This window comes from Ixodes scapularis, unplaced genomic scaffold (assembly GCF_016920785.2).
Source record: "Ixodes scapularis isolate PalLabHiFi unplaced genomic scaffold, ASM1692078v2 PGA_scaffold4__175_contigs__length_147842914, whole genome shotgun sequence".
In the NCBI taxonomy this organism is placed as follows: domain Eukaryota; kingdom Metazoa; phylum Arthropoda; class Arachnida; order Ixodida; family Ixodidae; genus Ixodes; species Ixodes scapularis.
In genome coordinates, this window is record NW_024609879.1 from 53,218,275 (window position 1) to 53,232,394 (window position 14,120).

At 46.7% G+C, this 14,120-nt stretch overlaps 1 pseudogene; it reads right to left on the reverse strand.

The window, feature by feature from the left end:
• Nucleotides 1–7,641, reverse strand: part of LOC120850413 — a 110,792-nt pseudogene extending 103,151 nt beyond the window's left edge.
• Between the last annotated feature and the right edge of the window lie 6,479 nt (nt 7,642–14,120).

Genomic DNA, 14,120 nt, shown 5'->3' on the forward strand with positions numbered 1-14,120 from the left:
TCTGCGTCCATTTGATTGCTTGGCAGACTGTTCTTATCAGGCGAAGCGGCTGGGCATTTGCGCCATCCACGATCTTCAACATGCGCATTGCCAGGACCATGGATATTCTTTCGACAGCGCCTACACATCGGTGATCTTCCTTTCTTGTGAGCATACATGTGACCACTAGCTTCGACGGACCGAAGCCACGACGGACCGCCTTCTCTCCCATGTGAGTGACAAGGTGAGGTCCTCCTGACCATGGGGAGCGGTATTCTTGCTACGCAATGTACAGTCGGGAGCAAAAGTTTGCGGGGCACGGGAGCGCGTGCCGAAATGCATCGCCGCGCCGTGCAACGGCGCGCCACCGTATCAAAAAGCGCTTTGCGCATTCGCGCCCTTCGCGCTATCAGTCATGTCTCTTTCGCTCGTTTCTGTCAGACTCACTCCTGATAACCGGAATCGGCGCCAGGGGCGCGAGTTGCCGTTTCGCTGGCTGTCATGCCCCGAGTCCTCTTCAGCTGCCTCAGCAGGCGCTCTGGGTGACAAGGCGCCTGGCTACCCTCCCCCGCCCCCCCCCCCCCCCCCCCCCCGCTACACACACACACACACACGAGCTCCGTGACAAAGCGCGGTGACTGAGACGGCTGAAGCAGACGCGCAGCAAACAGCCAGCGAAGCGCTAACTCACGCCCCTGGCGCCCACTCCTGTTATCAGGAGCGCGTCGAAAAGAAACGAGCGAAAGAGACATGATTGCGAGCACGAAAGGCGCGCATGCGCAAACTGTCTCTCCTTAATGCGGCGGCGCGCCGTCGTACGGCGCGGCGATGCACTTCGGCACGCGCTCCCGTGCCCCGCAAACGTTTGCTCCCGACTGTACGTTTTGTCACTATCCGATGAGTTTGAACCGTGTCGAACTCTGTGCCAGGAGTCTCCGACGAGTTCAACGTGTAATTCACAGCGATCGGCCCGAAAGGCCCTGTAGAGCGCTATTTGTAAGTGCTTTTTATTCTAATAGACCGTGAGAGACATTTTGATTGGTTATTTCTGTGTTCGAAGTCAATTTTATTTCACTTTTCTTGTTAAAATATGGCTGTCGTCTGGGTGGTAGATGTGTAATGTAGTAAAAAGTCCTCCCGGTATCTTCAAAGCCGAATACCACAGAGCGTTGAATAGTCCTTATTTGCAGTGTTGTACACGTTCCTCCAAAAAAGGAACGAAAGCTCGTTCCCCGTTCCTTCTGATGTTTGAAACGCGTTCCCGTTACAAGTTCCATATGTGAAAAAGGAACTCGTTCCCGTTACAGTTAAATAAATAGAACGTATCGTTACATATACGTTACATTTGTATTTTGACGGTTATCATATACAATTAGGTCAAACAAAGTGGGTTTTGTTGTTTTTTATCTATCCCATCAAATGGCAACATACAAATTTGAATGCAGTGATGGAAATGCACCAAGAGAAGAAGACAAGCGGACGGAGTGTTTCATTTGTTGATATATTCACCTTTAAAAATCTCAGCTTTTAACGATATTTTGTGGTGGGCGATTCAGACGAGCCAAATGTACTGTTACCCCACATTGCACGAGCGTTTCACAACAACCTCACGGGTTTCAATCTAACGAAGTCACTTGTTCGAACATAACAACAGTTTCTTCTCGATGTTGCTGTCCGCAAGACGAGCAAGTGAAGAAGGTAGGGCTGTTGGAAAGTCAGTCTTGAAAAGTACAAGTCCTTCTTCGTGAAGGTTGGATTCGTTGTTCAGTTAGAAGATAGGGAACAAGGGGAGAAGAAGTAAAAATTAATTTTTGTGTATATTTTATGTCACCAATAATCGGGATACAAGGGTGCGTTCGATATCGGGTAACCTGCTCTTTTGTTGTAACTGTAGGTCTATTTGTGGATGTTCAGTGATGGTGCGGTCGGTCTTAGATTTCTGGGTGTACGAGGATTCGTGGAAGCAAAGAAAGCAGAGTTTGAAACGCCTTTCTTTCTATGTCTTTTCCTTCGAGTAAAAGTTTGGCTTTCTGTACCGCAGTCTCGGACACTGAAAAAAGAATCGATGTCCACTAGCTCTCCTGCACCCGACTGTCACCGAGCGAGTGTCACACAAAATTAACCACATGGTATGTAACCAAAAAGTTAACGAAATCCTGCTCTTCGTATAGATGGATATTGTTTTTATGCTTTTAGAGTTTCCCTTTCAGAAATAAAATACAAAATACTCCACTGGACGAAAAAAAGGAACGCCGTTCCTTTTTCCGTTTCAATAAAACTGTAACGGGTTCCCGTTCCAGTTCCACCAATGCAAAATGGAACGGCGGCGTTCCTTCGTTCCTCCTGAAAGGAACGCGTTCCAGGAACGCCGTTCCTTGGAACGCCGTTCCGTACAACACTGCTTATTTGACAAGGTTCGGCTTGTTGGGTGCGAGTGGAGTGTCAGTTATGTCACCGCGCTCGGCGAGTGTAATTGTCTTTAAACGACAAGCTATTTTATGTGCGTGATTTATTTTAAATTCTTGATTGATTCAAGCATCCAGTTCTGTTCAACTGTCAGGTTCTTACGCATAACGGGGTATTTATCGAACTGTTAATTTAGTAGTGCGTTTGACACTGGTGAGTTGAAGAGGGAGGCCAGCAGTTGAATTTATATATTGTAAATATTATGGAGGCAATATGGGTACATTCATAACTACATACTTCCGTGCCGCAAAAACCGTAAATCTTAAAGTCGTTTTTTTTTCTTTTTCAAATCAACGTAGAAATATCGGTGTGAACTTAAATAGCGAGATTGTAATTCTTAAGACTTCTTAAAGCTAGATGAAAGGTTAAGGCACGCCATGATGAAGCAAGAGTAGAGCTGAGCAATTTATGAAATAACCTTTAAACTACTTGATTAATTTTTTTTTTAAATCACTATGAATATATTAATCTAGATCGATCGAGCTCAGAGTAAGGACAAGTCGGACGAACAAAATAATAGTAAACGCCTGAGCCGTCTTGCTAGGAACAGCGTCTCAGCTGAGACGGGGGAAAAGAAAGCACTGCCAAAGCCAGCGTACAAGCTGAGCGGGACTAAACCTCGACTCAAGACGCTAGCGCGTTCCAGCCTTTACAGTGCTTTCTTTCACCGAGTCCCAGCTGAGACATTGATTCCAGCAAGCCGGCCCCGGAGTCTTACCTGCGCATCTGTTTATTTTAGAAGGCAGTACTCAGTTTTTTACATACAAAATAACGAAAAATAATTCACTGGAAAAGAAAGTTTATAATGTGGAAAACTAAAGATAAAAAAGTCGGTAAGCCTTTCGAGATTTTAAACTTGAAGAGTAACTGAACCGATTAATTGATTAGTTAATTAAAGGGCGGCGAATTATAATGAAGCTATGTTTTATTTTGATATTCATTATTAACAAGCGTAAGGGAGAACTGAGAGCCTCTGGAACTCTTCACCTGAATCCAAACCCAGGCTTCTGTCTCGTTCAGAATCCTGTGGCCAGGCCCCTGCGTGGAATCCCTTTGCCCAGCCCTTCGCCCAGCCCTCTGCCCTGTCCACTACCGAGTCTGCCTAGACCTCCCTGATTGCACAATGTTTTAAATATTTTTATTCGGCTTAAATAAATTATAAACTGTCAAACGTTATAAACAATTCATGACATGCTTCAATGATTTCTAAAGTGTCCAAATACGGTAGAATTGCTGCATTTATTAGATTTTTGTATCAGAAAGAAAACAGTGCTCGAGGAAAAAGGGCAAGATACTTGCTTGGTTTCCTGCACTGTTCTTGTGACGCTGGTTAGACCACTGGCTGAAAAATGGCATCCAATAATTGCATAGAGAATGGATGCAAAAAATAGCCAGTGTATTAAACTGGATGCCAATATTGGAATAGCCAATATTTAAGCCAATGTTGGAAGAGCCAGTGTGTAGGGCGCTGTGTGCCAATGTTGGTTCAGCCAACGGTGAAACCTCTATGCCAATATTGGATAAAATATCGCAAACCACGTTGGTCCAACGTGGGCTGGAACGTTGGCAAACCAGTGGTCCAACATTGGCCCCAATGTTGGACCACCATTGGATTGGGTGGCGCTTTCGAAAATTCCAACGTCAGACTAATATTGGAACCATGTTTTGCCAACATTGGGCCAACGGGGGTCCAACAATGGTGTGCTGCCTGGGTATCTCAAGTCTGGAACTTACGTTGGCACAACTGTGTCGGACCAGAGAAAATCCAAACTTGGTGTGGCCGAAATGCCCAAATTAGTCGTTGCCCTGGAAGTTATGGCTCAAGTCTGGCACTTATTTGGGTACAACTGTGATCAACCAGAGAAAGGCCATACTTGGTGTGGCTGAAATACCCGAATTAGGCGGTGCTTTGGCAGTTATGGCTCAAGTTTGGCACATATTTTGGCACAGCTCTGGCGGACCAGAGAAAGGCCAAACTTGGCATGTCCGAAAAGCCTAAATTAGGCGTTGCTTTCGCAGTTATGGCGCAAGTCTGGCACTCACTTTGGCACAACTGTGTTGGACCAGAGAAAAGCCAAACTTGGTGTGGCCGAAATACCCGAATTAGGCGTTGCTCTGGCAGTTATGGTTCAACTGTAGCACTTACTTTGGCAGAAATGTGGCATTCCAGAAAAGGGCCAAACTTGGCATGTCCGAAATACCCAAATTCGGCATTTCTTTGGCAGTTATGGCTCAAGCATGGCACCAACTTTGGCGCTCCTCTGGCGTACCAGAGAACAGCCAAACTTTGGCGTGCCCTAGGATCACCCAACTAAGGCTATAGTTAGGCACCGTACTTTGGCACTGATGATTGCCATGGTGCAAAAACCTAAAGCCGCCAAAGTTGGGCCCTTATGTTTGCCAGACTTTTGCCCAAGTTGGGCGTTCGTCTGTCGTGCTACCTGGGGAAGATGCAGTCAGGAACATTCATGTACACCTGTGTCCTGCTTGCCCCCTTGTTAATGTGCCTGACGGCAGTACTCTATCACAGAGCCATGGGTGCAAGAGTGCAGCTCTACACAGTTTTTTTTTGAGCTAGTGATGGTACACAGCAGGTGCTTCCCGAAGCCACATGCGCATTCCTCTGCCCGCATCGCATACAACTTGCGACATGTAGTATATTGCTTATAATCTGACCATTCTCTCTTCAGTTGCAACCAAACATTTTGCATTTTTATAGGCTACAGTTGCTTGGTAACATTTCAGGTACCTTGCTCACGGACCAGTCCAGGTCGACTGTGCAGTTACCTTTCGGGTAGGGCGGTCTCCCGCAAGTGGGATTATCCAGGAGACCTGCGAGGCCCTATGTATAGTTTCGGAATCCCTCTACCACCCTGTAAGTGCCCCATTTTCACCCCTTTTAAGGTAGGAAAACTTTAATGCCAGAAGACATTCTTATTTTCTAAATCATTCTGTGGTTTTGAGTTAACGAACAAAATATATGACACCGTATAACCTTTTTAACCAGCACTTTCACCACCTGCCTTGCCTTCGATGTCAAAAGCTCTGCTGGAAACCACAGATAATTTTTTTCAATAAACTTTTATTTAATTTACAATATGAAACTCCCTCTAAAATCAAAATTGCTCAGGGTCAAAGACTAAAGACGTCCGCCATCTTCAGTCGCCACGATCTGACATTATATGTAGATGCACAGCGAAAGAAAAAAAAAGTAAAATGCAGGTGCACAGCAAAACGCGTACAATGTAGGGGCACACTGCCACTCGACCACTCAGCTATGGCGGGCAAGCGCTATCATCCACTCTGTCACTCCAGCGTGCTATGCAGCCAAAGCCACAATGTTTTAATTCAATTAGGAGGATAAACGTCGTATGTGTCTTCCTCATAATAGCAGAATCTGTTAGTTTAGATCTACACGCTGCAGCGTTACGGTGCAGAGTGGCGTTCACCCTCCTGGGTGGTGCAAGAACGCCTCAGCTCTGCCTGTACTGCTCGTTGTTAGTGCGCCAGAGTATAGAGCAGTTACCGTTCCAACTACTCACTCATGTGACGGGATATATCCACTTTTTCAAGTGGTCTAGGAAGTGGCAGTTAGATTCCGCTGGCCACCACATAATTGCCTACAGTGTGTCGGCTTCCTTCTGACACAATATCAATAGGGATGCTGTAAATTGCAAATTCATTTTGTTGGAGCTGCATTGGGTTAACACTTTTATCGCATTTGTGCAGTATTGATTGACTCAGTATAAGCACAAGGTTCGTCATGTACGAACAGGCTCTTTCAAGAAATCTGCACAGCAGAATATTGTTTCCCACAGTTTTTAAAACAACTGTGCCGTTTCATAATTTCCCTTGGGCCCCCATCTTCAAGGCATCTCGGCCGCAGCATGGCCAGCCACCGTTATTCAGCTGTGATTAAATGCTTGCGTCAATGTGAACTGAGAGAACTGAATGGACTCTTCACCTTAGCGTACAAGCCCGGACCAGAGGTTAGTGATAACCCGTCATGTGACAAATAGATTACACGAAAGTCACCGCCAATGGGGTCCCTCTATAAAAGTTGGCTGCTTGCATGGCGGCATTAAACTCTTATGGAACAAATTATAATTATGCTCTTGGCATATTTCCTTTCCGTTTCTATATGCCGTGCATAGTTCGGTGCCAGCACCGAAATATCTGTTTCATTTGTCTCCCATAACATCCATGGTGCGCCAGCCTAGTTGTGTAGTAAACATTCCCAAGGAACGATTTGTGCACTCAAGGTTTAGACGAGTGTGGTTGTGGTTGTGGTTGTTAAAAACCTCCCTCATTGAATTCAATAAGAATAGAAAAATAGGGAAAACGATAAGTTGCTGCCCTATTCCGGAGCTTTACCGGCCTTGGACGCTATCGCCACTCTCGTTGCCAGCAGTAGCTGTCGGCTCAGGTCCTCGCTGCGTAACGCGGCCTCCCATTGTACCGCCTCCGGGTTCGTGAATGGCGATAGGCATGGGATCTTCTGACAGGCCCACACGACGTGATACTCATCGATCCTTCGCATCCGCAGAGCGTGCATGCGGGAGACGGGTGGGACGAGGGGTGCCACGCGTTCGTTGAGTCTGTCTGGCGTTGGCAGTGAATCCGTCTGGAGTCTTCCTATAAGGTGTTCTTCTCTCGAGAGATTCTTATGCGGCAGAAAGAACCGCTGCCTGGCGAGCCGCGTGGCATTTAGTCGTTCGGAGTATGATATGCCTCTACGTCAGCGTCATCGCCGGGGGTAGGGGTGGCCCAGTTGGCAAGTAAACTTCGGACCGTGGTGTGAGCCGCCTCATTCCCCCTCTGTCCCCCGTGACTTGGCGGCCACACGACATGTACCGACTGCAGTGAGTGCTTTCAAACCAGTCTTGCTGCTACGGGTCCGACGGAGCCCACCTCAAAGTTTTGACACGTTGCCTGCGAGTCTGTAAGCACGGTGGCCTTCGGGTTCCAAGCGATGCGCAGCGCTATGGCCACCATCTCAACGTGGGTTACCGAATGATATTCATCACCGACGCTGCACTCATCGTCTTCTTTTTTGCCAAAGGACATCATGGACATCATGGCGATTTCGTCGTGTTCCCGGGCCGCGCCCACGTACACGGTTCCGCTCCTGCGATTCCACGTGCGCCCCAGGGCCTCGGATCTTGCTCTTCTGTCGGCGGCGCTCTCCGGATGCATGTTTTTCGGTACTCTGCTGATCTTGAGCTTTGCTCTGACTTTTTGAGGAAGGTCCTCGAATGGAGGGGCTCGGTTCCCCTCAGCTTCCAGGTTCAGCTTCCCAAGCAGCCACCTGCTGTTGGCCGTCAAGTCCGTCCACTTGATTTGCGCGGTAGTCTGTGTGTCTCTCAGTTCCTCCAAAATGTTGTGTTCACCCACCTCCACGATCGGCTTGGAAGGTGTACCCTCTGGCAATTCCAGTTCCCACTTAAAGGCCTCCTTCGTCATGACGTTCAGCTTTCCCTGTTCAGTCATCGTGAGCTGAAGGTAGGCCGTCCCGTACGTAATACGGGAGATCGCGAACGCCTGCACCAGCCGGACCGCTTCTTTCTCCTTAAGTTCGTGCCCCTTGTTACATATCCTTCACAACACACCAGGCACTCGTTCGTTTGAGGCGGCCAGCTTCCGAATCCTCACCATTGTTATCTCTGTCTTGGGTATATTCTGCCCTAGGATCCGGACCATGCTAGGCTTCGGTATTGGTTGGTCGTCGAGTTTGACTTTGATGCTCCTAATGACTCTTTCCCAGGGATTGCGGAACATAAGCAGCTCCGATTTCTCCGGAGCGCGTTCGAGCAGGAGGCTCAAACGCGCTCCATACACCACCATAACGTCCAATGGCCTCTGCAGCCATTCCTCGACTTCAGTGTCGCTGCCCATCTTGCAGCAGATGGAAACGTCGTCGGCGTAGATGGCTTGTTCGATGCCTGGTTTCTCGTTTAGCTTTGCCGGGAGGTCCCGCATGGCCAGGTTGAACAGAAGTGGGTACAGCACGGCGCCTTGAGGCGCTTCCCTCGGGCGCAAGGTGATTGGCTGGGAAGTGATGATGCCGAGAGTTAGAGTGGCATGTCTCCCCGTCACAAAGCTTCTCACGCGGTCGTAAAATCTCTTGCCGCACTGCACACCATTCAGACCCTCGAGGACGCTGGCGTGCGTGACGTTGTCAAAGGCCCCCCGGGCCCAACGCGAGCATGCAACGCGCCTGGCCCTTTGGGGGTTCTCTAGTAGGTCCTTATTATCCACTGGAGGACGTCCTGCGTAAACGTGTGTGGCCAGAAGCTGAACAGAGTGCTGGCGAGGAGGGAGTGCTTCTCGGTATACTTGGTGAGTCGGGTGTTGATCACCGTCTAAAAGGCGGTTCTCGCTTGAAAATATTTGAATTTCTCTAGATTTCACTTTCCTCTGGCGTTTACACACAACACAGCAACGCACAGATGCTGAACAGAAATGTAATGCGAAGCGATCAGAGCTGTGCACTCTCAGAAAAAAAAAGCATATCCTTACTCCTCTTGTCCCATATATAATATCCCAAAACTTCAGTTCGACGTACTTCGCGCTGACGTCGAACCGACGTTGACCTGTTGACGTCGGACCGTGTTCTGTCAATGCTGCAAAACATCAGTGGTTTTTTTTTTTGTAGCCTTTGATACGTTCTTTAGCCCTTTAATGAGGTATATTTCACCGTTGTCAAGCACCTCGTAAAAGTTGAGGCCGTCTGTTCAACGTCAGCGCGCTGTAGGTCGAATTCAAGTATTGGGATGTCGTATATAGAACACGGGGGAACAGTATACCCTTTTTATTTCTGAGAGTATGGCACAGCTTGGTTTGGGAGGTGGCACTCACAGCGCACTGCCTTGTCTCACCGATTTTGCAGGAGGAGTAAGATTTCGTCGGTCTTGTTCCTTGAAACTGGCAGCTTGGCAGGGACTAACGAAGAAGGTGGGTTTAGGGGAGAATCCGTAATAGAATACTATTTATTTCACTTTACATATTACATACACATTCAGCCGTATTCACTAGTCGTGACTATCTAGCGCTGTTTTAAAGTTAGCATTGCAACTAAGTAGTCGCGAAGTACGAGAAAAAATCAGCGACTAAGAATCCACTAGTTCTGCGGTATTCACGAGCAAAAAGCGATCGGGTGACTATCTAGTCCGAACTTAAAACCGGAACTGACACAAAAAGCTAGGTCACGCGCACGCGTACTTAAACGCCGCTGCGTAAATGGGTAGTTTATCGTATAAAAACTAATATTTAGATGTTTATCAGGAAGAAAACGTTACAATGAGAGACTAATTGCCCGAGACAGAGTTTTGCAAAGAAAAATTAAAAGAAAGGTAGGGAAGAAATACGGAAGTCGCAGTGCCAGTGACATAAACAAAAATGGAAGCGCCCGTAAATGCGTTTTTTCTCGCCGTCCAGCGCCGTGCTGAAATCGCTTTAAAGGTATCTCTGGCTGTCGAACATGGCTATATTTTCTACAATATTTGCTCCTCCGACTCTTGCTATATGTGTCCCCCAGTGTTCCGAGACAGTAAGTGCTCCGTTAGCGCTGGCGGTCAGCGGTGATACGAGTCGGCCATGGCGCTGAGCCGCTAGTCACCCGCTAAACACCGGCTAAACTAGTCCTACCCCATGACTAAGATTTGTTAGTCAACTTCTTAGTCGCGCGAGGCGACTAAGCCCTAAATACGACCGGTGAATACCAAGAGCTCACGTAGTGGCGACCATCGCTCGCCACTTGATCTTTTTATTTGACGACGTCGCTTTTCGGTGGTCAAACAGGCGCTACTCGCGCCTTGTGCGCCTGGTGAATACGGGTAATTATGTACACAGTAGGGAACAGTTGTCTTTTCAATCAAATTCCGAAGAAGTCAAAGGTCTCAACCCGTCGCCTGTCATGTTCTTTTGAGCCCTACGTCCTCCTGACCCCTGGGAAAGGGCCGGCAAATAATTTTGAAATCTGTCGAAGCCACGTGCTGTTTCTCGTCCCACAGTTGAGTGGAGTAAGACGCGCACATTTGTCAAGTCCCCAACGGTCCGGAGGTGACAGCCACATAGCCTCAACAATGGTCTCGGTCCCCGCGAGCGGGGCTGGGCAGAGATGCTCAAAAAAGTATTCCAGAATAATGATACTGAAATGTGGTGTGTTCTTTCTGGGCATGCAGCCGCTCATGAGACAGATACTGAGACCAATCAAATTGAACAATATTTCGATATTTGATGTGCTGGGGACCAAAGGAAATCGATTTACAAAGTTATTTTAGAGCGCAGCTCTTAGGCGCCCATTCCCGCATTTCGTGATGTGGCCAATGCAATCGGTGTCAGCATAACCGCAGGAGGAGGAAGAAGAAAAAAAAAATAATATTCTATATTATCCACAGGAGGAGGGGAGGGTACGGAAGAAGAGGGGATGGTCGAGGAGGAGGGGAGAGAAAAGGAGGAGATGATGAGAGTCTGGAGGGGGAGGTGAGTCTACAGAGGAGGAGGCGGGCATAGAGGAATACGGAGGTGGTATAGAAAACACGTGATTACCTATATTAAGTAATTGGTGTATACTTATGCACTATTTAGAGGCAGAGCAAAAATACCTGTTCAAACTGTGTACACACAGTATATAAAAAATCGCAGCACCTCAAGAACTCCCTCTTTTATGTATACGTTTTTTTTTCATGCCCCAGTCCCGAGTTAGGTTACATTGTAGCAGAGCTGACAGGTGCCACAACCACAGATGTAGTAGAAAACACCCGAGTTAGAGTCTACCCGAGTGAATGTACTTCCAGACTAAACAACCCAGGCTCCACTGCGCCGAGCGCGGTGCCGGTGAGCTCGCCAGCTTAGGCTACCGCGTGGCCTCGGGAGCCCCGAGAAGTAAGAGAATATATGCCTTTTGTCTAAGCTCTGAGCCTGACGTTTCTTTTCTTCTCCGGCGCTTTCGAACACACCGCCGACAAACTGGTGACCCGGACGTCCGACTACAATGTACCAGAGCGCGGGCAACTCCTCCGACGACGCAAGCTTGACCACCACCGTCCAGCTCCGCCTTCCAGTCTTCTGGGCGAAAAATCCACGGGCCTTGTTTTCCTAAGTGGAAGCACAGTTCCACTTGCGGCACATCACCACCCAGTTATCACGCTACTATCATGTCGGGTCGGCCTTCCCCCCAAAGCTAGCTGATGAGCTAGTTCCGAGACAAAATCGGGGGTCGTGTGAAGCACCTGACAACATTGTACAATCTCTGACGGCCCACCACGTCGGTGATCAAGTCGGCGTCAGAGATGGCTGCTCCATTGAACACTAAACTGCCGAACGTGAAACTAATTCACTTCCCGAAAGCTGACGTAAAAGTGCTCAGGGACATAAAAGCAAACGAGTGGGTACCTGTTTCTGTTTTGCGGGGAATCCAGTCCTCTCACTTGTGGCAGTGGACGCGGTCCGACACTTCGTAACCACAGCTGTTTTAGCAAGAACAGTAGACGCGCAAAAATATATATCTTTGAAAGTAATCCTCGTCTATGGCGGCGAAAAGCAGATCGAGGTCGCAAACTTGCGGTGCCACTGAGAATAAACGAACAGTGATTGCTACAGGCGAAATAGGAAAATAATGTTCCTCCTCGGAGTTCCGGGAGAGCTCCATGACCGACTGAGGTCAGCGTCCGGCCGAAAGAATGCACGCGACAAGCGCCGAATGTGCGCACGGAATCTTGATTCGTTAAACTCGTTTCTATTGTACCACTTTAAACCTGTGCTCTTTCTTATCACTATTTATACCTGGTCGTCAGCCGCCCAGCCTCCCTACGAAGGGCAGGCACTGAAATTCACTGATCCGAAAAATCTGTCTTTAAATTGTCGACTTGTTCTTCAAACTTACCTATATTCTTTTGTGTGAATTCTTACTTCTCACGAAATCCTGCCACAGTGCTTTTCCTTCACTGATTTTTATACTTTTCGGCCCTCTTTCTTGCCCTTGTTTAAAAAAACGGCAACGTCTTTTTTTTCATCTATTCCCGTTACGGCAATTTCGTCTATTTAGCGCTCTGTAAAATCGGAAATACAAAAATATTGCAAATAACTTTTGAAGGGTATGATAGGAAAGGTAATAAGCCTTGATCTGTGAAAAGTACAAGACAAATTTAGGGTACCTTCATTTTAAACTGATTTTCCAATTATTGCAAAATCGGTAACCTGGGTACATTTAAGTGTATTTTTTTTAGAAATGTTATCGGTTTTAATTGCAATAAAAATGTATGCGAATATTCAACAGACGTGTCCAAATCTTGTCAAAAAAATTGAATTTCCAGTCTTTTATGGTCCGGATTCATAAAACTCTGATTTGCTTCGTATTCGATAATAAATGTTTACCTCATTTTATTTTATGTACAGGCTCTGCACAAAAAATATTAAACCGAAGGCGACAACAGTTTTCTTTTATAAATATCCATAGGCACGGTTCCGTATATCGAAAGCGACGTCGTGATTTTTGTTCCTCAAGAAAATTTTATTTTCCGCAAAAATGTTCGAATGTTTTTTTGGTTGCACAAAAAACAAAACACAAAGTATACCTTTTGAAAAAAAAAAGAGAAAAATATCGACCGGACATGGTTGTTTGATTTTACCTGAAAACGCACAGTAAATCTCAGTCAATTGGAACTCTTTCTCTTTTTTTTAAGTATATTTAATTGCTACGCGTTGGTGCGGCCCTCCACGGCGGCGGATCTATTGGCGCTTACAGGCTTGGCATGTTGAGGTTCTGCCACGCGCCACCTCCCATATCATCTTACTGCCAAGGTTATGGGCTGATCCTTTCGCAAGCTCGCTCCGTTTGCTTCCTTGAAGACACGTACACGGGGAACCTACACACCGGCTCTTGAAACAGGCAGCGCGAAGAATGTTACAGGGTGGCGTCTCACGATCGCTCCGGCCCATGGGCATTCTGGGTCGGTTGCACAAAAATGTATTAGAAATTTTCCTTTCAAAACCACCGTCCATTTCTGTGCTGTCAATTTGACTTTTCCTGACCACCCCATAGAATTTTTACGCGCTTTAATTATAATGAAATTGTTAAGAGCATGTATGTGCACTTCTTACTGATGGCCATAGTGTTAGCGTCAACTTGGCCATATATCTCGCTTTATAACTTCAAAGCCCCACAAATATTGCATTATGTTTCGAAGGCTCTGTTAGTAGATATCATAAGCGTTAATTTTTTAGAGTTCAAAGAATATCAATGCTTTCCTTTTTCTAAATAATTTTCAAAATAATGCATATTTAGTTAAATGCCCCTGTGTGAGCAATTCATGCAAATTTCTCATGGTAACCAGGACAACAATATTTATTGCACAGATGCACAATATACAGGGCAATACACTGGAAAGGTTTGAAGATCTTAGCATATACATACGGAGAAAAAAAATCTTTATACCAGAGCGTTATTTTTCAATGTGCAGTGTTTTGTGATTGTGTTTCTCAAAATAACGGCCATAATACTCGGTGATTAATACTCTTTGGTAACTTTTCTTATGCCTAATTTATTAGTATTTATTTCTAGAAACGTATCTACAAAAATATTTCGGTGAAGCCGCCCAAAATGCCAGCATCTCGATGATACGCCAAACGCGCACGTGACTGAAAGTGTGCTTACCAATTTATTTTGCAAAGAC